A 26,279-nucleotide genomic window follows, 5' to 3' on the forward strand; every position below is an offset into this window, starting at 1 on the left:
AGAATGACACTACGTTTATAACCCCCTCCATCACACACACCAATTCATCCCAGATTTTGCCAGAAACTTAAGTCACAGCAAGGCAGCAAATAAGAAAAAAAAACTTCTATAACAGGCTCATGAATAAAATAATTTTAGGGAGTTATTTTTGGTGCTTTTAAGACAAACATGGATGAGAGAGCCCAAAGTATTTATTGAGTGTTACCTTTAGGGAAAGAAAATTTGTAATTATAGTAAATTAGGTGAATCACCTGTAACAGGCTATGACTCAGACAAATGAATGTTGTGCAGGTCTCCTGAAGGAGGTTCTCCTTTAGTCAGAGGAAATGAGAGTGATTAAGAGCCAGTCCGGGAGGTTGGTATCCAAGGTGAGAGACATTTCTTTTCACAGCTTAACTACCTAAATACTGCTTAGTTCCTTTGCTAATTTCAGACTGTTGTGGGTGGGGAATGATTTGGGATGAAGGAAAAGGATTAATATTATGTAGGCAACTATTCTGAGGGAAATTTACACAATTTATTTTTAGTCCAACAGGAACTGAGGATTCAAAAACTTTTCTGACATGCTGGTGGATGACTAATAATTTTGACACATTCATTCATTTAACAGTTAACTTTATTATTGCCTACTATGAATCATAGCTTTTCTTAGTGATGGGAGTAAAAACATCCTAAGACATGACCCTTGCCCTGGAGATCACTGTGAACTTTCCAAGCCTGTAAGAAGGCTAGATGTTCCTTTCGACAATCTGAATGGGCACATAATACAATTTGGATTAGGCACAAGACAGTAATCAGCTAAGTAGATACTTGACCAAGGAACCATTGGAAACTTCTTTTTTATGGTGAGGAATGGAATGTTCTTTTTAGTGTCAGTGGGACACAGACAACAAAACCATCCCATCCCTTCCCTCCCCTCCCCTCTCCTCTCCTTTTTCTTTTTTTCTTCTCTTTTTCTTTTTTCCTTCCTTTTTCCCTCCCCTCTTCCTCTCTCCTCTCCCTCCCTCTCTCTCTCTCTCTCTCCCCTTTGTTTCTCTTTCTTTCTCTCTCTTTCTTCTTTCATTTTATTTTTTTCTGAAACAGAATCTTGCTTTGTCACCCAGGCTGAAGTACAGTAGCACCACTGTGGCTCACTGCAGCCTTGACCTCCCAGGCTTAAGTGATCCTCCCCCCTCAGCCTCCTGAGTAGCTGGGACTACAAGCATGCACCACCACATCTAGCTATCTTTATTATTATTATTATCAAGAGATAGTACTGCACAGGCTGGTTTCAAACTCCTGGACTCAAGGGATCCTTTAGCCTTGACCTCCCAAAGTGCTGGGATCACAGGCGTGAGCCACTGTGCCCAGCCTAAAACTATGCATTATTAATGTTGCCACCAAGTGATCATTTTTATATAACATTTTTTTCTATACCGTAAAATTCAGAACATTAAACTTCTACTTTACATAAATATATAAAATATATATATATATATATTAGTAATTTGGTGTCATTAGAGTAATTAGTAACCAAATTAGTAATTTGGTGTCATACAAATACTATTTGTATTCATTAGGTCAGGCCAAAAATGACATGGTAACAAATAACCCCAAATGTCAGCACATTAATACACTCGTCAATTTTTTTTTTTTTTTGAGACAGAGTTTCACTTTTGTTGCCCAGGCTGGAGTATAATGGCACAATCTCAGCTCATTGCAACTTCCATCTCCTGGGTTCAAGCAATTCTCCTGCCTCAGCTTCATAAGTAGCTGGGATTACAGGTGCTGTCACGACACCCAGCTAATTTCTGTATTTTTAGTAAAGACAGGGTTTCACCATGTTGGCCAGGCTGGTCTTGAACTCCTGACCTCAGGTGATCCATCGGCCTCAGCCTTCCAAGGTGCTGGGATTACAAGCATGAGACACTGCATCCAGCCGAAAGTCAAAATTTTAATTTGTGCTATGTATCTAATATGGTGGAGGGCTTTCCTCCATAGAGTCACTCAAAAGACCTAAGTGCTGGAACACTCAGCCTCCTTAGAAGATGAGAGACTGTTTATTAAGTGTGGATTTCTTACTGCCTCAGCCTGAAAGTGGCTCATGACACTTCCCTTCACAACCCATAGGCCAAAGAAAACCATATAGCCCCTACTAAATCACAAAGTATAGGGAAATACAAGTAATATTTGATGAGGACTTGTCCTTTTCATGCCATCTTTTTGTTTATTTTTTCAGGAAACACAAACGCAATCATATGACTATAGGGTTTTAGTGGCCCAAAACATGATTTTTCTTTAAAATATATAAATAAATCAATAAAAAACGATTTTTAAAAAAATGTCTAAGCTCTCAATGAAAGAGAAAAAGGTAAACTTAGTCAGTAGTGCCTCTACCCAGAAGAAATACCATATGAATCTTGCATCTCTCAAGAGCCAGAGCAGAAATGGCCACGAAGAGCTGGAGCATTTCCAGGGTCCAGCACACAGCAGCCTCGGACTTCCCTTAGCTCAGAAAATGGTAAATCCCTACCAACTAGGTAGGGAGCCACATGTCATTAGACTTCCCATATACAAGCCAGTGTTTCTCATCAGGGCCTTTGAGAGTGTATATTACAGGGCATGAAAAGGAAAAACAAAGTTTTTAGCATTCTAGGAATCCAAATTTTGTCATGGAAGATAGTGACAGAGTAGAGGGAGAACCTATTTTACCAACAGTTTGGAAAATTATAGCATCAAAGATAGGGATGGATGATTCACAAACCGGTCTGCTTTTACAACAGCAACCCCATAGGAATTTTAGACTGTTGTTTAGAATATTTCCTTCTCCATTCACGAAAATGGTGTTTTCAAGCCAGTTCTTTCAAGAAAATCCCAGCTTCCCACCACCTACTGTTAACCACAAAATCTATGAAGAATAAGTTAAAGTATAATATAAAAAGAAACTGAAACTTGAATCCAATGTAATATTTCCAACATGGTTAAGTTTAAAATCTGGCCATTTTTAAAGAATTTACAATTCAGCGATTTATTTTTAACATTTATTATCTTCCTTTGGGATCAAGATGAAACTGTCTAAGAACTGTGGTCTATGTGTGTGCATGTGTGTGTGTGTGTTGTTTCTGATGAGCAGCTGTGTTTAATCCTTCTTCAAGGTCAAAGGACAACCCCATTTTCTTCCCATCTGGCATATTTCTTACAAAGAACACACTGATATAAACACACATATTCCTCTTGTGCACTAGGGTCTCATTCCTGGATTGATTCTGGGTTAGTCAATGGGTCCTCACATATGATTCAGAAGGAGCTATGCCATGTGGGACCACACATTATCCATTTGTAGAATGGATTCTATGTACTAGACATTATTTATGAGCTGTGTAGGATACAAAAATGGATCAAAAACAGACTTGACTCACAGAGTAGCTTCCATCAAATAGTGTATCACTTGCCTGTAGTCTATGTTTCTGAAGACGGAGAAGGAAAAAAAAGTTATGTTTATATATCACTGATCATGGAGGCTTCCAAAATAAGGAAAACAGCAGAAAGCTGTCAGCATAGCATGTAGCAATAAAAGTGATAGAGTGGAGTGTGGAAGAAGAAAAAAAAGTATCTGCTTTGACTCAGATAGTTCACTTCTTTAGAGCCAGGGCCCTCCTCCCTCCACTTCCATTCTGTATCACCATCAACCTGTTGAATACTGCAATCCGCATGACTCAGAATGCACCCATTTCAACAAGATTAAACCTCTCTTCCCAAACTGTTTCCTTCAAGCTTGCTTATTTCTGTCAGTTTTTTCAGTGTTCATCACCAGGCTCAAACCACAGAGTTACTTTGTCCTTCTCTTTCTCCTTCAGCCTCCAAATCTAATCACGCTGCCTATGCACATTGCTTCTCACTTTCTAATAACACTGACTCACTTTCAATGGAGGCCTCATCATCTCTTACCTAGACTGTTGTCACTGCAGCCTTCTCACCTTGTCTCTGCCACTCGACACCACCATTTATGATTTTAGCCAATGTTTGGAATTTATTGAGACAATGAAAACTTAAATTACTTCTTTCTAAAAATTTTAACATTCAATACTTAGATGTAATTACTGAAAGCCCATCTCATAGTTTATATTTTCAAAAGTAAAAGATCTCTTGATAGAAGATGTGCCTGTACTACTGATGATTACTTTCTCTTAATCTCTTCCACATTTTATAATTGAATTGATTCTGACATCTAAGTCATATTTTCTGTTTACTCCATTATGCTTTGGAAAGAGACTAAGAGTTACCCAGGAATTCCAAAGTTTTGGTGATGTTTTTCTGTATCTACAAATCAGGTGTCTCCCATACTCTGCAACTTCAGTGAGTTTGTTTTTCAGATTAATCATTAACCTCGACTAAAACGCAGTCACAGAATGCGTGATCTGTATAACATTGAATTGCAATGTGTGGCAGAAAAAGATTCTGATAAAATAAAGCAAAAAATCAATTAAATATAATAGTCACATAAACATCTCTACAAGGGGTCAATTTTTATTGAAATCTAAAACCTATTATCCTTTTGAAGCAAAATCATAGTTTACCTGGAGAGGATGACTGGTTAATGAAAAGTCATCAAAGTCTCCACTGTGGGTTTTATTATTGTTATTCTGCATGACAATCTGTTGTTTAGAAGACATATTTTATAATGGCATACTTGAATATGTCTAATATATAAATACTTGGTGATAATGCCTCTAGATCAAGAAATGTACAATCTTCTATTAATATTCCAGTAATAAATAATTGAAGAACCTGATTTAAGTTTATGTTTGCATTGTCTTTAGAAAGAGCTCAGCAAAAGAAATTAAGAGCATAATTAAGAAGAAAGTGACAATGTCGAAAAAGAACCAATAGCATTTATCAAAATTGGTAATTATGGCTTACAGTTTATAGATAGCTTCTAAGGAGGGATATACCCCTATTTATCAGTACTTAGAACACTGTTTGGCACAAAGGCTCAGGAAATTGTTGTGGAATTAGTCAAAATTTTTGAGTAACCTACAAACATGGGAAGGATTCCTTCAGAAGTAATAGGTAAATCATTTTACCCAATGTTTAAATAGAAAAAAGCTTATTAAATTTTTGACGAATCACTGACATTGCAGTTTATTTTGGTTTTAAAAATAATTTTTATGTCTTAAAAATGCACACATCTCACCAAAGCAAAAATGACTTACATCTAATCATTTAGACTTTTATTTTTTTCACACAGTGATTCTCCCAAGAGATGCCAGATAATAACTAGGAGTGGTGAATTACAGAGTTGCTTTATCATCTCGTGTGGTCACATGGTCTTTTCAGCTCAGTTGACTATTCTGTTTCCTCTCAGACCAAGCCAAGTCACTTTGCCATTTTTTTCTTTTTTGGGCTGAGCCCTTACTAATTGTGTATGTATAGGTTACATACATATGCATATATGTATACATGCATAACACATATGTGTATGTATATATGTATATGTGTGTGTATATATAAAAATAAATATGCATGTGTATAGTGTGTATATATATATATATATACACACACATAAATGTGTGTGTGTGTGTGTGCATATGTGTGTGTGTGTACGGAAAGAAAAAGAGAAACAGGGATGAGGGGGAAAGAAAGAATCAGAGAACAATTAGGTTTTAATAAGAAAACTGTTTCCCCATCTAAAATTTCAGCAGTCTCAACAAAACTTACTTTTCATTTGTTCCCACTGATCCATATTTATCCATCATGTTTATTCAGAAAAGCACTTTTCGCTCCTACTCTCTCTTCTTATCTCTATGTTATAAAGACAGAAGATGTAAGAATCAAATCTATATAGTTTTATGGCATGGACATTGGCTGTCCTGCCAGTTACTTTCATTGTATTAGCAGTTCTGAAATTGCTCTTGGCTTTTAGGATTCATTAATGATTTTGACTTTGTGAACACATAGCTCTCCTCTTTTTAGGTCTCAGTGCCTCATACATTGCCTAATGCCCTGGAACATCACCCTAGATCAGCCATATAACATTACTGGTGGTTGGGGGTAGATATTTAGAAGAATAAAAAGAAACTATTGATACATCTATCACATTTCCAGGTTGTCTCAATGAATGCAAAGTCTTGTGCATACACAGAAGACATGGAATAAATGAGATGCTTATTTATAATTATTATCTTTGTTTCATCAGAAACACTAAGATATCTTTAGTCACAAGAGACATGATGTCACATGCATTTTCAACTGGACTGTATCTGAAGTCTAAACTGTGCATTTCTTTTGTGCATGTGAAACAAGAGAAGGCATTCAAAACAGATCACACAGGAAGCATTTTTGTGGGTGGCTTTGGAATTGGGACCAGCATGATTCACTCATATCCACATAGACCTCAAGAGGCAATGACCAAACAGTGTTCCTGCTGTCCAGAGTGGCAGTTCTGCCAGTCAACCCTATCTCCAGCCCACAACTCCATCCATGCCTATCAAGAAGGTGGGGTTAGTGAACAGTCTGGAAACATTGTGGGAGGATGTAGGTTTGTTGAATAGTGGGAAGAGTTGCAGAGAGAAAATTATGTTCCTAATGAGGATACAGAGAAAGGGGTAGAGATTTGGGTTTGGAACTCTTTAGCCTCCAGGTAATGCTTGAAATGGGAAGGGAACTGTTTAAACTCTGGTGTTATGCTCAAACTTTGCTTTGAGGTGTTAATTTGAAGGGCATCTTACTAAACATCTTTTATTTGGTTTATTATTTAACTTAATACATAAAATAATAATGATATTCAATTGTATGATATAAGTCCCCCAAATCAACTATCATAAAGAGGAATCTGGTTTTTTTTTAATTTGAGACAGAGTCTGGCTCTGTCGCCAGGCTAGAGTGCAGTGGCATGATCTCAGTTCACTGCAGCCTCCATCTCCTGGGTGACTCTCATGCTTCAGCCTCCCAAATAGCTGGGATTACAGGCATGCACCATCATACCCAGTTAATCTTTGTACTTTTAGTAGAGACAGGGTTTCATCATGTTGGCCAGAATGGTCTCGATCTCCTGACCTCGTGATCCACCTTCCTCGGCCTCCCAACGTGCTGGGATTACAGGCTTGAGCCACCGCACCCAGCCAAGAGTAATCTTAAGACTCACATTATTATATGCCTTACATACAAATAGTCATCCATCCTCAAAAATGAGACCATTAGTTTAATAGTTTTCACTATTAAACTAATTTATTTAATGTGTTCACTGAAAAAAGTAAAAATTTAGTTCAATCTAGAGGAGAAAAAATCATATTTTGAATCCAAAAGAGAGTCTAATTTATCTAGAGTTTGTGGGTTTTACTGATGGCTGTAGAAATGGCCACCATCTGTGATCTAGGGGACTGGCTGCTATGACTTGCCTCCCAAAAGAACTCTGTGGCTGGGACTCCTGACCAGCTGAGCTTTGCTGGCCCAACCTGGGCTTCACAGGTGAGAAGCCTTACTCCTGCAATTCATCACCCCCACCCCACCCCATCTAAGAGGCTATACGGCTGAAATGGCAGAGGGTGGTGAAGAGTGAGGAGAGGTAGTAGCATTTGACTTGTTCTTGGCAGTTTCTCCATGAGATGACACCTGGACTTTAAGACTTTACTTTGGGCCTGTTGGGGAATAGAGTAGAAGTGAGGAGACGGATAGCAAGTTATAACCTTGACAGGAAACGTATGCCCTTTCTTTTCTATCACTTTTCAAATTTTCTTCCTGTCTGTCTGCTCTGCCTTACTATTTCCAGGCACAGATATTGAACAATTTGACCTGCCACCCAGGAGACCCAGCTGACATTAGCCTATCTCCATGCCTATGTTTCTGCCCTTTCATCTACCTGAGTGAAAAAATATATTTTATTTTTGAGGAAGCGCAATTATTTTTCCCAGACCTGCCCCTCATCTGATCAGATGCCAAAGAAAGAAAAATACTTCCCGATGATCACAAAGGGCCAACAAGAAAGTGACAGAGTTTGCAGCAATCATGCAAATAAAAGTGTGTCCCAGGGAAAAACAGGAATGCTCCCCCTCCCTTTCCTTTGTGGTAAAGTCCTATGTTAAAAAAAGGAATTCTCTTTTTCTCTCTACAACAGGGAAATGGTTTTGCCTACTAAGGAGGAGATTCTTTGGAGAATGATGTGAAGTGGGAAAAAAAGAAGGATGTGTAAGGAATTAATGCTGAAGTCCGAGAGTGGCTGACACGATGTATTTGTATTGTCTCCCCTCACTCTGAGAAAGTTCTGGCACCTCAGAGTACTCAAGGGAATCACTGCTGAATCAGGTTGGAAAGCACATAGGAGGAGCCTTTTATTTCAATACAGTTGTGTGGGTGCCTTATGGTAGCTGAGCTCCAAGCCAACATATTAGATGCTTGGTCTGTGTTACATCATTTGAGGACGCAAGAAAGTAAAAGCAACTTTCCACAGGTGGCCACTCAGTTGCTACTGAGGTCTCCAAACTATAACTTTTCTAGTCAGTGAAGAAGGGCAACTGAGTTGATCATCAAAACTCTGAAAACTTCAATACTCCCAGAAACAAGAATAGATGTCATTTTTAAAATATATATTATCTTTAAATACTCTAGAACCATTTTAATCATCAGTGGACTTTGAGAGGACAGAGCACAGTGGCCTTAACCACATTATACCATAATAGTTGATTCCGAAAAATACCATCTGGCCCATTACATTCCTTCCCATGCAGCTGTTTCCTGGAGAGCCGAGAGCTTATGGTTAATGCATAATTTTGTTGGTGTTCTACTGCCTGACCACCAAATACGCAATAGGGTGCCAACACAATATGCTCATAGATATTGCAAATCTAAGTCAGATGAAATACCGCTTAGCAATTTACTCCAGATTTTTCAAGGACTGGCTTGATTCCTTACTTCGTGAACTCTTGGAGCTTCACCTGATTTCCATAGGTAATCACAATGTTATCTCACAGCTGTCTAACATTTTGCTAACTTCCCAAACCTTCGTTTAATTCTTACAAGAATGCTAAGAAGAAAGCACCTCACTGTACAAGAGAACTCAGAAAACTTAAGCAACTTACCTGAGCTCATACAAGTAGTAAGCCGCAGAGCCAGGAACTGGCCAGCCTGTAACTTCTTATGAGAACCCTGGTGCTCTCTGTACGGTATCATTGCTCCCTCTAGGTAACTGCCTCCGGGAGCTGGGCAGGCAACTCACATATCTCTCTTCTCAGGAAACTTTAAACTCACAAGTACTTGCTCTGCTCTTAGCAGGATGCCTTATTTTACTGAAAATTTCCTTTCTTCCTTTCCTTGCCCTTCCATCCTCCTTCCCTTCCTCCCTCCCTCCCTTCCTTCCTCTCTCCCTTCCTTATTCCCTCCTTTCCTTCCTTCTTTCCTTCCCCTCTCTTCTCTTCCTTCTTTCTACTTCTCTTTTCTGTTTATCCTATTACATATCTGTATTGAGTACCTGAGTACTGACAATATACAAGGTACACAAATACCGACGGCTGGGGAGACAAAAATCATAAGAAAGCCATCTTACCCACTTTTTTTTCCCTCGACAGAGTCTTGCCCTTCGCCCAGGCTGGAGTGCAGTGGCGCAGTCTCAGCTCACTTCAACCTCCGCCTCCCAGGTTCAAGTGATTCTCGTACCTCAGCCCCTTAGTAGCTGGGGATTACAGGCCTGCGCCATCATGCCCAGCTGACTTTTTAATTTTTCAGTAGAGACAGGGTTTCCTCATGTTGGTCATGCTGGTCTCAAAGTCCTGACCTCAAGCACTCAGCCTACCTCGGCCTCCTAAAATGGTGGGGATTACAGGTGTGAGCCACCACGCCCGGCCCCATTTTACCCACTTTTAAGGGTAAATCTGCATCTAAAGACTTTTTTACCTCTCCATCCTTAGAACTCCTTTTGTTCTTTTAACTGCAGTTCACAGTTATAATTAAAAATACTTAGATCTTCTGCAAAGCTGGAGTTGATTAATGTATATTTACACTATGTGTTCATATTAGCTCCACATTGGGCTTATAAAACCTTTCATCAACATAAACTCATTATTCTTTTCTCTTTATATCTCATGGTGCTGGCATATAATATGTGCTAAATAAATTCTCAGTAGTTGACTTATTTGTCTCTACTGCAATCTGATCGGGTAGATGGACCATTTTATACCTAAATATAAATATATTGTTATTAATAATGTTCAGCTGCTTCTCTTTTTTTAAATATATGTTTTTAAGGGTAGGTCTCTTGCATAACATTATAAAACACCTAAATCTTGCGCATTTTCTGGGGAGCTATTTCAAAGTAATTTGTCTGAAACCGATTTATTAGATTATCTTGTTTCATATATCCTATTCTATTTATATTTTCCCTGAGAAGAATATACAATTTCTCAGCCTCCTCAGAGAAAGAGAGAGTAAGAGAGCTGGTAAGAGAGTTTAAGAAATCAAGAAGGGTTTCAATAGGATAAATAAGAATTTCCTCAGTATTTCTAGGGCAGAACTATTAATGTTAATAATGATAATGATAAATACTAAAAATAACAGTGCTTCATGGCTTACAAAAGGCTTATAGAAGAACTATCTCTTTTAGACTTTGGATTCAATGACTCACTGTGAGTTAGAGAAGATAACACTAATCCCACTTCACAGCAAGTTTAAATGGTATCCCCAAGGTCAGATATTTAGCAAAGAGCAGGCAGGAATCTAACATAGCTTCTGTAATGTCACACCCAGTGACCTTTCCCAAGTGTACATTTTTCTTCTTTTTTGAAATAAATTCATTTAAGATACAAAAGATAGTATTTCTGAGATCAAGATTTTCCAAAGAATTTTCCACTAAATCATAATTCCATGGGATGTTATAAAAGGTGACAGAATGAAAATGAGTGTAATAAGCTTGGAAAATGCTAAGTTAAAATATGTTAAAGTGTAATATTTCTCAATGTACTTAACCTGCCACTGTGCATTGTTGCATACTGTGACTGTGCATGAGTGCATAGCATCTCCCAGACCTAGTGGCTGTGGAGTACGCAGTATACAGCAGGTGTGGGTGCAGTGTTCCTCAGACTTATGTTACAAAGGGATCACTCTATTAGCCAGCACCTTCTGCAGTCTGTGTCCCAGAACACACATGATGGGCAATGCTGATCTCCATCAGTGCCTCCTTTCTCCCCATTAAAGACACTCATATTATGGATATTTGCAATGTCATGTCTTTAAATGAAATTAAATGATGTGTTATCACTGAAAATGGATCTTACTTCAATACAATCACAAAAGAAAATGCAAATATGTCTTATAACACCCTATTGGTATTTGAAATTGCATTTGGTACCTGACTTATTAATTCCTTTTTACAATAGTTTAACCCATATGAAGAAGCATGTGATTTCTACCATTTAAACCCTATCAGTAAAATGATCATTATGTCTTTTTAACAGAAAATATTCTCTTCAGATTTACGACTTGCATCTGGCAGACAAAAACTATGTAATTTATACAGTTCATTACCACAATTGTAACAAGAATAAAAATCACAGCAGCCCTTAGGATATTATAAAACGTATTCAAAACTAGTCTTTTCTAACACTGGGCTTCACTTGGGGGAAAAATATTTGATATTATGTATGTGTGTGTGAAAGAAAGAGTTTGAGTTTCTATACCCTGTAGGAAGTACACATCAGGGATGTGCTATTATATGATAATGAAAATGTAAATAAAAGACCAAAGTCTATCTTCACATCTTTCCTTCTGTATTTCTGTGCTTTTAAACTAGCAACTCTTGGGACAAAAGATTTTACTAGCAATGGTTCTAAGGCACTATCCTTCCCGATATAAAGACCACATCCTCTTGTACCCCACAATGTAGGACTAGAAGATAGGCAATTCAATTAATCCTAATACTTGCCTGCAGGGTACTGAGGATAAAAACCATTCTGTTTCACCCTACATCAGAAGCTCTGCAGGTCCTTGTGATAAAATGGAGGCCACTTAGACAACAATATCAAACAAAACAACTAAATAACAATTAAACTTCCAGCACCGAAGCCATACATGGTGGTACAGGCCTTTAGTGCCAGCTACACGAAGCTAAGGGAGGAGGATCACTTCAGCCTAGGAATTCACGGGCAGCCTGGGCAACATAGTGGGATTTCATCTCTAAAATCATAAACTAAAAAAGCTCTTACATTAAGTTGCCTGAGATCCCAAGTAATACAAAATCCATATATTTTGTATATATAAAATGTATATTTTTTTAGAATTTGGAAACCTATAAAAAGTTTGCACAAAAGGCTTTCAAGGCACGAGACAAGTAGACAAAGTAGCATTTATTAGTATATAGAGCATAACCAAGGAGCATCTTAGAGGCTCTTTCCCCTAATTATTACAAAACACCTGCCTATAGCCAATATACACACAAAATTTCCAGCAGAATATGATTAAAAGTAATTATAACAGGTGTTATTAGGCTGGAAAATTAGAAGAGAAACTTTAGATTACACATGGAAGAGAATAAATTCATTCCCAGTCCCAAAAGTGTGAATTTGTTTCACTTTAAAGGTACCTGGTCCTCCATTTTCAAATTTTCACAGAATCTGGGGACACTTTTTGAAACAAATTCCAGTTGCATTTAAGAGTAAGGTGTGGCATATCAAACCACAACTGTATTATTCCAGGGGGCAAAAGGGCTAAAAAGCACAGTACAAGGAATTACTGTCCCTTTGGAGGGTGTCCTTGATTACCCCGTTAGTCTTGCAGGCCAATGTGGATTAAACATAGGATTCCGGCTGGGCACAGTGGCTCATGGCTGTAATCCCAACACTTTGGGAGGCCAAGGCAGGCGGATCACAGGGTCAAGAGATCAAGACCATCCAGGTCAACGTGGTGAAACCCCATCTCTACTAAAAATACAAAAAAAATACCAGGCATGGTGGCATACACCTCTAGTCCCAGCTACTTGGGAGGCTGAGGCAGGAGAACCACTTGAACCCAGGAGGTTGAGGTTGCAGTGATCCGAGATCACACCACTGCACTCTAGCCTGGTGACAGACCCAGACTCCATCTCAAAAAATAATAAGTAAATAAATAAATAAACATAAGATTCTGTTGAGGGTCAGAAAGCAATACCCCAAAGTATGGTGCTTTGGCTTGCTGAGTATTTTGAACTAAAAAAAAAAAAAAAAAAAAATTAAAAAGTTAAAAGGCCTTAGGAGGAGCCTCAGAATTGGGGACTTTCTGTCTCACTTCTCTCTTCCCACTCACCAACTGCAGATAGGGGATCACATTAAAAGTTCCTCTATCTCACTCAGGAAACTTTTTCCCTGCCAAAAAAATGCAAAAGTCTTAACACTTCCTCATTAAGAATCTCACTAAATAACCAGGGAAAAGATTAACCACCAGAGAAGAGAAAAGACTAAAAGTCATCACTACAATTAGACAGACTTTTCAACAATTCCTCTGAGGGCACCTCCAAGAGATTGCCTGGAAAACCTAATCTGTATAACAAGACAAGTTCACGGTACGGTTCCACCTTTCACCTCTCCACAACTGGTTGCCGTCACCTCCAGAGCTCAGAGGAACTCTGTCCCAGACCATTCCCTACTTTTGGGGGCTCATTTGATTCCCCTAAAAATCATTTACTACCCTTCAAAATTGCCTATATCTCCCATGTCTCTCTCCCTGATGAAGACAGTATTTAAGTCTCAACCATCCAGCCCCTTTGAGTCTCATATTTTATGTGTCTCCCATGGTCACATTCACATTAATTAATTTATATGCTTTTTCTCCTGCGAATCTATTGTCAGTTTATCTCAGCAGACTTGAACCTTCAAAGGTAGGAGGGAAAAATTCTCTTTGCCCCTACAATTCATACATCTTACTCAAACTTATTCCACCTACGTCAGTAGGATCTAGCTCTGATGTTCATTTTCAGACTTCTCAAGCTCTACCACTTGCTTTGCACCAAGAATATTCATTACAATGTCAGGGAATGAATGGATGAATAAATACATCAAAAAATAACTCTAGGATAGAGACAATGTCTCCAATATTTATTTGGAAATTATTTTCCAAGTTATTACAAACTGTGTTTCTAATTTGACCAACACTTATGGTAGACAAAATTTTTATGTCATTAAAATCTGTTTTATTTCATCATAACTTATCTACAGAAGCAATTGAAAGAGAAATGCATTTTTTCTTTTCCAAACTTTTTTGTCCTTATTTTATGAAATGTATACAGTATCTTACAGCTCTGTATATGTTCTCAATCCTTCTCTTTAAATTTCCACGGTAGACATCTATTTTCGATTACCAGCAGGCATTAGAGGTATTGGCAAATAGTCAGTAGGTAGTCTTCCAATTAGGGGGTGTTTTGAGTGCACTTTCCTAGTTAGCATAGGTACTCTCTAAACAAATAAATTGAGTGGCGTGACAATTTATTAGTTCTATACATGCCATTAGATGCTTCAGATATTGTTTCCTCTCTAGGCCTTCACTGGTTTCCTATTTAAAATTTAATAAAGTTGCAAAATTCCATGACTCACAGATTCATTCTGTGAGCTTTTGTTATATTAGATATAAGCAGAAAACATGACTTCTTTGTCTGCCAATTATGGACAAACAAATTATGCCTGGTCCCAATGGTAACTGTCATCTTTAAATGATTTTAGTATTATTTAGTACTCTGAGCAAGAAAATCACTTGGAAACAGTAAGTGCTAAACTCTAGTGGTTTTTCGACAAACCCCACCACCAATGCACACACATATACCTGTCCTGGCAAAACAAGATTGTAAAAGAATAAAATTAGAGCTTCCTTACTGGGTCCCTTAAGTCTGAGGAAAAATCCGTACTCTAACTTGTTTACTGTAGTAGTGAATATTTGATATCCATCAAGACACATTATTGTACAGCCAAAACATGAAGTATAATTTTTCACTTGAGGAAAAAAATTGATTTCTTTATCCTATGTATTTGTAGTTGCTATTTTTCTTTAGCATGTCATCTAAAGGTTGAATTGTAGTCTAGGTTTCTTTGGTGAGAATGAGGAGTTTCATTAGACAAGCTCCCAGGAGGGCTATCAAGTATGTTATTAAACAAGCTTTGACTTAAGGAAGCAAGAAGGCAAATTCAGAACAACTGTAAGCATTCAAATAATTCTAGGAACAAAAAAGGCTATTTACTAGCAATCTTTTATGTGGCTAAGAATGCCTGATAGGAGGTGATGGTGAAGATCATTGATCAATGGAGTAAGTCTAAGTTCTAGGCTGCAAGGCAGCTATAGTTTCCCAAATACACTTGTGTAAGTCTGTATGTTTGGTGTGCAAAGCAGGTAGTTCTTGGGTTATGCTCCTTGATCTGAGTATTCTATCACCAAAAGCCAGAGTTAAATGTTCCCTAAGCATAAGAGGTGTGGCCCATCACTCTATAATATATGCATTACAGCACACACAGAGGTGGCTCAGAGTCAATCGGAAGGAACAGGAACTCTGCTTATGACTCTCATTTTAGCAAAAGGCCAAGCCAAACCCTTTGTGTATATATCTCTGTTAAACGCTGTTTTAGCTCAAAGGTCTTTTTTTCTCACTCTTACCAATTTCCTTTAGGGTTGGGTTTCTGTTTCAACTGAGATATTTTGATGATAATGTTTCCTTTAAGATGATTATTTGTTTAAAGTTCAGGCTAATAAAAATAACTTATCCCATTAAAAATATTCTGGAGAGCATAAGAACATTTTAGGATGTTAATTGCTCATGTTACCAGTCATCCGTGAAACATATGCCAAAATGCTCTGAAAGGTTCTGAAACGACTTTTGCAGCTATAAATCTTTTATAGGTACGATTATGTGGAAGCAGAAATAAGAACAAGTACATCCAACATCTGGAGTCAAATGGTTTACTGAAGTAAGATCACAAAATTAAATTTAAATGAACTTAATTAAAAGGGGAGGAGAATCTAATTTAATATGGACATTCATCATGTCCTCATTGAAGTTTCTTCCAGCACCAGAAAAATACAATAAAGTCTGAATACAAAAGTTGGATAAAGCCTCTAATGGAGTGTGAAAAGATGACCAAAGAGACACAGTCAGGCAGAATATATTCTCTTTTTCTCTTTGCCCTTTTAATGACATGGAATACCCAACTGCTTTGAAAAGGTAGTATCAATCAAGAAACTGAGCTTGGAAACTTATCTGTTTTAACTGTCTCAACTGTTTGAAGTTTCATTGTACATATTTCATCACTTAAAGATGGTGATTACTAGGTTGGGTTTTTAATTCAATGATACCTGACTGAAAACTCTAACAATATACAGTTATAAAAAAAGGAAGGAAGGAGGGACGAAGGGAGGGAGTGAGTTGGGAAGGAAGGAAGGAAGGAAGGAAGGAAGGAAGGAAGGAAGGAAGGAGGGAAGGAGGGAGGGAGGGAGGGAGGGAGGGAGGAAGGGAAGGAAGGAGTTCAAAAAGAAAAGTGTTAATTTTAAATTAAATCACCTGCCCTTTGGTTTTCACCCTCTAAAGAAAAAAAATAAACAATGGACCCCCTTAACATTGTGGTTTTGAGTTCTCGCTGCTCACTGAACAGTTTCTGTCTTTCTAGTTCTTAAACATTCTGTGCTCTATGTGCTGAGGAAGATGTGTGAATAAATCAAAATACACACCATAAAGTTACATATCTATAATTATGTGGAATCAAAAGAATTTTATTTTATTAAATTGATGATAGATTCTAGAAATGACAGCCAAATGTTATTTCACCCTTTATAGTCCTGCACACTGTGAATATTGCTAGACGTTAACTTTATGAAAAGTTTTTACCATCAACTGACACTCTGATTCCCATCATCTCATCTTTCCCTTTGACCTCATAAATATTTAGTTTTTGTCATATGTGTCATTGGCACCTTTACTTCTGATCCCCCTTATCTAAAAGAGAGACTTCTAATACCTCCCCATCCCAACCACAAATCTAATCTAATATGGTACACACTCATAAATCAAGTGGAAAGTGAAGGCAAAAAAAACCTTAAGCAGAAAAATGGAGTGAACAGTAGAGGTAGCCAGAGAAACAGAAAGCATCAAAAATAAAGCATTAAAATTACTCTATCACCTGAAGCCAAAACCAAGGAGTAGATGATAATCAGAAAATATTAGTGTATATTTATTTAGGACCTACTCTTACAAGTGCTGAGTACTTTCAAATACATGAGGGTAGTTAAACACAGCAACCCTGTGATAAGAAAACAGAGGCTAATAGGCACTTCACTGACATCTTCGGCATTGTATAGGTGGTAAGTAGCAAAGCCAGACTTTAAACACCAGTCCTTTCTTGCCATATCCAATGCTCTTACTCTATATGGCACTGCCTCAGAAACTGCAGGTGGTAAGAACCTGAGACTGAGAACCTAAGAGAGACTGAGGAGTATAACAAGAGGACTGAATCTTGTCTTAGAATGTGATTAAAGAAATAACCAGTGGTATAAGTGAGGATGAAAAGTGAATAATTTTAACTGTTAGGAAAAGTTCATTCATCAAAGTCATGTGTTCTTCACTGACTCATATCATTTACTACATATTTGACTTTAAAATCCTTGCAATATCTCTATACTGTAAGAGAAGAGAAATAGCAATTTTTATGGTTCACAATAACCCCAATGGTACTGATGGTCTATGTTACTAATTGTGATCCTGATTCTATTCATATGTACTTCATATGTACTTTTTTTTTTCTGGAGTGCTGAATAGCTACCCCGAGGGCCACAAACAGAAAACAACTTTACTTTTTTGGAGATAATGGACCTGAGGCCTTAGATTGCATTACAACTTATATTTTATTATAGTCCCAAAGAATGGCTGATCATGATCATAGGTAGTGCTTCCGAAAAGGTATGAATATTATCATCCTTCCCAAAAAGATGTTGGTTTTAGAATTGTTTTAGATAAAAAGAGGAAAAGTTAACAGTCACTTATGATACAACAGTTCTCACATCAGATCAGCAAAGGCAGAAGGTCAGGACAAACAAAGGTGAGGTCACTAGGACTGGCAAACCGCAGCCCTTCACACAGCTCAGAATGCACAAAATAGAAGATGAGCAAAACTGTGGGGCAGCTAGTATGCACAGAGGGGGAGAAGGCAATACTGCCAGAGACAGTGGAGGTGATGGTCATGCAGACACTTACTCATTCACTGTATCATGGAGTAGACCAGATTAGGAAAGAAAATGAGGGGAGGGGGAAGAAAGGTTTATAAACAGGTTGAGGGGAGAAACAGCAAAGATCATAAAAGAATGCTGTAAATGACAAAAATAAGTTTCACAGTTAGTCTGTATATGACAGGCCCAATAATACAACGCTCTACTGATGAAGGAAGGTAAAGGTATCCTCTGATTAAAGTTGAGCCACTGAGCTCTGTAATGATGAGCTCAGAGGTAGCCAGCCCATTCAGCCTAAGGCCACTGTTTGGCTCAATTTAAGAGAATATCTGTGTGTTCTGGCACACCACCCTTCTCAAGGATAACAGTCTCCTCAGCAACAGTCGGTGATCACCTGAGAACTCTTCATGTTCTTGGAAAGGTCTGCCTCACCCCAAAACTTCCACATAACTTACTTTACTCTCAACACTCACAGCCTCACACCACCTCCTGCCCTGGACCAGCAGGCCAGCTATCATCAGACCATGGCAGGCCAGTCACCACGCCAGCCCAGTCCTTCCAGGTCATCTCTTATCTCCTCTTCTCTAACCCTCATATGGCTTTGTTCGCTACTTGTTCTGATCTTGGCTTCATACCTCCTGAAAGTCTTTCACTGAATCCCCTGAGACTTGAGGTCAATCATCAGTAAATCTGCTTATTCTCTACTTCCTTTGGAAACTTCCCTTTCACCTTTTTGCACTAGTTGAAATCTGACTTCCCAGATAACACTCAATCCACTAAAGCCCTTTCAAGAGGTAGCTTTTGCTCTCCTATATCCCTCTTACCAAGGAGCATAAAAGTATAGCAGGTGTCCTCCGTGTTCATTATTGTGCCCAGGCCTTTTTTTCCTTCTTCCTCAGTAAAACTCCAGCTTTCCCTTTCCTGTCATCAGGCTCTTCTCCCCTGCGCTTGTTGGTGATTCCTCCACCATCCTCCAGTTCATTCCCCCTCCATTGATTGGAGACTTTAGCATGTGGCTCACTATCACTTTCTCTACTACTAACCTTATTTAATTTTGGTCATTTTCATATCCAATGGCATGTCCTTCCAATATCCTGTTTCTCAGCTTCTGGACTACTTCTGCTTCAGAGTTTCCATCGGTCACCCTTCTTGTGCCACTCACTTCCACAGTCACACACTTGATTTTGTGGTTATCAATAACTGCACTTCACGCAAAATCTCAATTTTAAATATTATCTTCTATGACCATGATTTCTTATTTTTCTTTATCACTCCATCTAACACCGTAACTCCTACAATTCTAAAATCCCACAAGGACTTAAAATTTGCTCTCTGTGTCCCTGAGATATAGCTCTCTCATGAAATCCTCTCTTCCCTCTTCTCTCCTTTGCAGCTTAAATCCCATAGAGAACCATTTGAATCCTTTCCTAGCTCCTTTTTGTCTTGGTGAACTTTCCTGGTGAAATCATAACTCTCCTTAAATTCAATCAGGCGATCACTGTATGCTTGCACTTACGCAGTCTAACATGACTGATAGTTGGTAAACAATCAAAAGAGAACTTTCATATCCTGTGACTACCACCTCTTCCCACCTATCTGCAACTTTCCTGTTCTTACAGAGAGCTCTTTGTACTCTTAGTCAAAGTCACCCTATCCTCCTAGGCACAGAACCCTGTCCTATCTTCCTGAAATTATTGAAGCAGTCAGTCTCCTAAGTGGTCTCCCTACTTATGCCTTCCCTACCCGCCCTGTGCATTCCCTCCTACTCTGCTATGGGCTGAATGTTTATATTCCGCCAAAATCCTTATGTTGAAATCCTAACCCTTTAGGTGATGGTGTCAAGAGATGGGGCATTTGGGAGGTGATTAGATTATGAGGGTATAGCCTTCAAAAATGGGATCATTGCAATTATTTTTAAAATCCCAGAGAGCTTTATTACCTCTCCTACCATGTAATGACAAACAGAAGGGTCTGTTTATGTACAAGGAAATGGGCCCTCACCGGACACTGAATTTGCTGATGCCTTGATCTTGAACTTCTCAGCCTCCAGAACTGTAAGAAATAAATTTCTGTTTTTTATAAGACACCCAGTTTGTGCTATTTTATTATAGAAGCCTACACAGACTAAAACACACTTTCAGCATGGCTGCCAGAATGACCTTGTAGTGAGTCAGCCTGAATAGCCTCCCTGCTAATTTTCAAATGTGCTACCCATTCTCTTGTCTCAGAGCCTTTGCACTTACTGCTCTCCCTGCCTAGAACAATCTTTCCCAGGTTTCTGCCTGGCTTGCTGTCTCATTTCCTTCAAGTCTTTTTTCAGAAGGCATCTACACAGAAAAGCTTTATCGGGTCACCCCATGTAAAATTTCAGCCCCATACCCCATATCATATCTCCTCTTTTTTCCTGTTGCACTCATCTGTATATAAAATATGTATGAGCATATAAAATACATAAATGCTATATTTTAGATATATTTATCTCGTGCATCATTTATCTTCTCTGTTGAAGGTAGCTTCCTTGAACGCGGACGTTTTTATCTGTTGGGTTTACTTCAGTATCCCCAATACACAAAACAATGTCTAGCAATGCCTGCTAGGTGGTGATCTATAAACATTTGTTCAATGAATGAACTGCCAAAAAAAAAGGATGTATGAGTGGTCAAAAAAAAAGAGAAAACAAAAAGCACTTAATGTCTTTCATATGGAAAATTACTATTTAGAGGCGCCCATTTTTACCATGATATCTTCCATTTATGAAATCAAGATTTCAGGGGATTCAAGTATACAACAGTTGTCATGTTAGGGCCATGACAATATGGTAATACAGCACATTGAAAAACACCAAAACAACACTAAGAATTAATACAAATCCTGAACAATTCTAAAATTACTATTTTTAATCTTAGCAGTAATTGTCACTCCCTAAACAATAGATATTTGGTAAATCTTGCCCCTTTAGACAACCTCTGAAAGTTTGACGTTTGATGACAACTCTTTCCTACTTTCTCAGACATTCATATTCTCTCTCTGTCTCTGTCTCTCTCTCACACACACACAAATACACACACATACACACATATACACACACACAGTATAAGCAGATAGAGTCTAAAAGGTAAAGTCTGTAACCATGGGATGGTATGTCAGAGCATATCTTCTTGCCTGATATGAGGATGAAATCATAATATGCCTACACAATTTACGTTTTTTATCTCCCCTTTCCCTCTGTGCTCTAAAACAAATGAATATTAAATATTCAAACTTTTAAAATGTTTCTAGAATCACGTTTGTGCCTTTTTCAATAATATCTAATAATATATCTTTAGATATTTAATTAGAATTTTTTGCAGGTGGCTGATAAGACAACACACTATTAACAGCTATAATTCCCCTTCCCCCTCAATTTAGTGGAATCCTTCAGTGATATAAAGATTGCCTTTATCAGAGGCTCTCAATCTGTCCCAATTTTTCATAAGTCACTGAGTTCTAATGACATTTTGTCAGATGCAAAACTTGAAAATAAAAGAAGAAAATTCTCTTTTGACTTTATTACACCAAAAACGTCTGAGTGATAGATGGGACCATTGCAGTTATGGCGGTTCTCCGGTTTCTATTGTTAGTCATGAGTTATTTTGATCAGCTGCAAAGTAATTGGGGGGTGGCTAGAATAGAAAGTACTTGCAATTTTCTGGAGCTTCAACAAAATGCTAATAAAAAATAGCTGAGATTTTAAAGACCCTACCAGAATCTCTATCAATTTCCATAATTTCCTGATCCCCTTCCTGGAAAGAGTCCTAAGGAGCTCTCTTTGCTGATTATATCTTACCTCCACATTGACTTTGGGCAGAAACAGAGGTCAGTGATTGAAAAGAGAAATTGCCTTTTGAGTTAGGAATGCTGGAAATAACAGATGTAGCCAGATCTGCCAGATTGTGAATAAACTGATTGAGTTACTAGTACTATGATCTGCTATAATGATTCCAAACTAATTTTCAAGCTAACTGGGTCAGTTATAAACAAATGGAAACTTGGGTGGTGTATTTTAGGACGACATTTCCCATACTTAACCTTATTCTCATCTTAATTCTCTTTGGTTACTTCCCCAGACTGGTCTCAGAATTTTGTGACCACGGAAGGTTTAAATTAGGTTCTAACATGAGGACAAAATAGACCATACTCAGGCTTGAAGGTGCTATTAGTTACTTTTGTTCTCTTGAGAGAACAAATAGGTAGAAAATGAGGGTAGACTGTAATTGTCACAGAAGGTACAAATGATGCTGCCATGTGATTGGGGGTTTGGGACTGGGGAAGAGTATGGTTATCATTTGGGAGGACAGCAGTGTACACGAGTAAGTCTCTCTACACTGGTGACCTTGGCATGGCGTGCAAATTTTATTCCTAAATAAAAAATAAATGGATGATGCTCTTGGTTGGTATTTCACATGTCAGGCAATTTCTCTGACCCACATCCATTATGTTAACGTTCTTCTCTAGCACTCTGGATAAAAATTTGGGCCACTATGTTTAACTTCATCCATTATTCATAGTCCTTGATTGCTTCTAACATTAGTACATGAACTGGGAGCTCTGAAAGATTTTTTATGTCATGTGTAATTGTTGGAATTTCCTGTGTATTATTTAAGTTACATTTTCCAACAACTTGGCTTTATTCTTAAAGGATGTGTGATCAACAGTTCTTTGCAAGGGCAAAGATTATGGTACGTTCCAGCAAATTGTGTTTGTTGACTTAAGACATTTCCCCCAACCCCCAACTCATATTGATTGTCTACAACATTTGTAATGAAACAGAGTCAGAGAGTAAACTCAGGGCTGTGGGGGTATATTTGTCTTACAGATCAAACACTTAAAGCAGGATTTATGGAAGCAGAGGGCTGTGGGTCAATAGCTAAAAAAAACTTGGATTGTAAACAATCAAAGGACTTTCTGAGGTGTGAAGGAGAGGAGAAAGGAGACGGGAGGGGGTAGAGAGGAGGAGGAGAAGGGGCAGGGAGATACACAGGGTTTGCTTTGCTAGGAAGTCTACATTTCAAAAGAATTAAAAGGAGGTCTGAGAAAGACAAATTCACCACAAGGATTAGCCCCAGAGACCGTTCCCACCCCTCTTACTGACAGGGATTGTATTATAAACATTTCCTCTATATGCTCCCATTCTCTCATTTGGAGTAATTTTAGGCACTGAAATTTCGGATCAGTGCATCAAAAACAATAAAAATGGATGCACGTACAATTCAGGGAAAGTTATAATGATTGTGTTTTGTTGTTATCATAATTTAATAAGAACAGTCAAGTGTATTAGAGCTCAGAGCAACTGTAAGCCTTCGTTCAATGTGAAAATAGAGATCAATGAAGATGCCTTTTCTGATCTAATGTTCTAATCAGATAAGTGCTATTAATAAGGAAATCAACTTTCTAGCAATACTAAATTCCGTGTAGTGAATTTAAGTTCCACGAAGTATTTTTTTACTTATTATTTTATCTCTAGCTAAGTCTACAGAGAAATAGAGTAAGTATTAAACCCCTTTTATAAATTAAAAACTAAGACCTGACATTTAAGAGACTATTTAAAATCTTAGAGACAAAAGAAGAAAAAGATTAAGAAGGAGGTACATTGGTTTCTACATTAGTGTTTTTTCTGCTCTGTCACTCTACATGAATATATTCTTTCTCAAACAAGTCTATCTGTTCAACAGTGTCTTCATATGCGGTAGTGGGACAGGATTCTGTATGAACCTTGGTTCTCTAGAGAGACAAGAAGCTCCAAGGCTAGTTCTAAGAAAATCTTCCCACTTGCTCAATGATGCCACTCAATTTAGCATGGTCTACTGGATTTCTTTTGGAGGCTTTCACTTTTGATAACAAAAAGCATAATTTGGTATATACAGTTCAGATGAAATAATGACTTCTGCGGTCCAGAAGTGAGTTGTAGGCCACTTTCATAGAGGTTTATAATTTCATTAAGGCCAATCACATGCATGTTTCTCTTTTTTCTCCTCACATTGCTCAGCCTTGGGGATTTTTAAAAGCCCTGTTCAGTTAAGCTCTGCCCCTTCTGACATCTACAATTTAATGACTCTAATTAAGATGTTATCTTAAATTCCATGTACATATGAGAAAACCATGACTTATGTATGGAAATTAGGGTAGTTCCTAGAAAGCATTTCTAAATCATGAAATAAAACATGAAACTCAAGTGCAGAGTTATTTAATTTTCAAGGGGAATATAATATTCAGATAAAAGAAACCATAATGATGCATTCATTTACTTTTATATGCATAAAAGTGTGAAGTTATATCGTCAGTTGCAGGTATCAGTTTAAGTAATGCATCTTCCAAGCTATTTCATAATCACTCTTCCATTGTTCCATAAATAGATTTTGAGAATACAAGCTGTTAAACTAAAAGTTACTGCAGTAATATGATTGAATAAAGCAGCAACACTATTTGAGAAGAATATATTAAGACTAAATATGAATGCTGAATTTCCAAAATACATCCTTCAGAAATTCACAGATGTAAGGCGATGTTCAGTATCCAAGAATGAGCAAATCAGACTACTCAAAGTCACATTTTGCTCAATGCACCACAGATCTGCGACAAGACCACATGTAAATGGACCAAATGTAGTGTTTCACACCTGTAATCCCAGCACTTTGGGAGGCCAAGGGAAGAGGATCATTTGAGGCCATAAGTTAAAGGCCAGCATGGGCAACACAGTGATACCCTATCTCTATGATTTTTTTTTTTTTAATTAGGAAGGCATAGTAGTGTTTGTAGTCCTAGCTACTCAGGAGGCTGAGATGGGAGGATCCTTTGAGCCCAGGAGTTCAAGGTTGCAGTGAGCTGTAATTGTGCCTTTGCACTCCAGCCTGGCTGACAGAGCAAGACTCTGTCTCAAAAATGAATGAATGAATAAATAAATAAATAAGGAAAGAAATAAAATATGTTAAAATAGTAGCTGTGAGAGAACTGAATGTGCCAAATATAGCCTCACTCCATGAAGATCTGGCTTAAAGGAAGATGGTAATGGAATGGGTATTATTTTTTATATTTAATTTGTTAAATTAAACAACTCAGGGTCCAAAGAATCCACTGAGGCCTAGATGATCTTGTTTGACTGTTTAATCCTATCACGGCACAATTTCTACTTCATATTGAAAATGTGTCCAGAGATGGTACTCTCTTTTATTAAGAATATAAATTTGATTTATTACTTTATTAAATCTTATATCTTGGCCTCAGATTTAAGGGAGGAAGTATATGTGTGTTTATCCACACATATATGTAAATACACATACACACAGAGGAGTGGAAGACTTCCCTTTTCAAAATGAGCTTCCAGTAACACAATTTGCCATCCATCTGTCAACAGTCACCATTATAACTTTTTTTTAAAGTAATGTGTGCAGATATCTCTGATGGCAGCAAGTGTCCAGCATGTGAAGATGCACTGTCATCAGCCTCAGAGAATCTCCATTTTTACATAATCTCCTAACCAACTGCAAATGTGGTTGTTTTAGACACCAAATATCTGGGCCCATGTTAAGGGTATGACTGCGCCATGCAGAATTAAAAACTGAGTCACTTTCCCTTTCTTTCTCCCCATTGATCTTAAACTCTGTGTCCCTTTGTGCTCTAGAATCATATCTCTTCTGAATACAAATAGTTTCATTGTCCAAAATGGAAACCATTTCCTCGACTTAGTCCAATGGTGCAGAAACTTTAAAAATCTAATTATTAGCTTCCCAATTTTCACTTGTACCAACAAACACTATGTTCACTATTTATGGATTATGAATTTCTCTTGTGTTTGCTATGGTTTTGCAAGGTAGCAAAGTAGAGATCTTGACTGATCAAAAAAGATATACCTAAATAATTTCAGTTTCACATCTAATGAAAAAAGCCAGAACCCAGTAATATTTAATGTCCTTCATTGTTATATATGTAAATCTTACCACTGCAAGCAAATGTGAAATCCTTAAATTGCTGGCCTCAGTGTTCGCATGTCAACCGGCATATGCTCAGGTTGGAGATCCTGCCAAAAGTCAAAGGAAAACATTCATGAAACAGAGCCTGATGGATGATTATTCTAATCCTGTCTTCCCAGCACTGCCGGAAAGCTTGGTTTA

The 26,279-nt window shown here is 37.8% G+C and overlaps 1 protein-coding gene across 11 annotated transcripts in view; it reads right to left on the reverse strand.

Moving 5' to 3' along the window:
- The window catches only part of SEMA6D (semaphorin 6D), a 552,663-nt gene that overhangs the window by 352,017 nt on the left and 174,367 nt on the right, over positions 1-26,279 (reverse strand). For 10 of the 11 annotated variants that reach the window (XM_032297552.1, XM_032297553.1, XM_032297549.1 and 7 more), the window contains exon 2: positions 26,106-26,185. The exons of the other annotated variant lie outside the window; for it this stretch is intronic. The gene's annotated coding sequence lies outside the window, so the exon portion shown is untranslated. The remainder of the gene's footprint in view (positions 1-26,105; positions 26,186-26,279) is intronic. 11 annotated transcript variants of the gene reach the window in all.

This window comes from Sapajus apella, unplaced genomic scaffold, assembly GCF_009761245.1.
Source record: "Sapajus apella isolate SASKATOON/1434 unplaced genomic scaffold, GSC_monkey_1.0 scaffold37, whole genome shotgun sequence".
Lineage (NCBI taxonomy): Eukaryota > Metazoa > Chordata > Mammalia > Primates > Cebidae > Sapajus > Sapajus apella.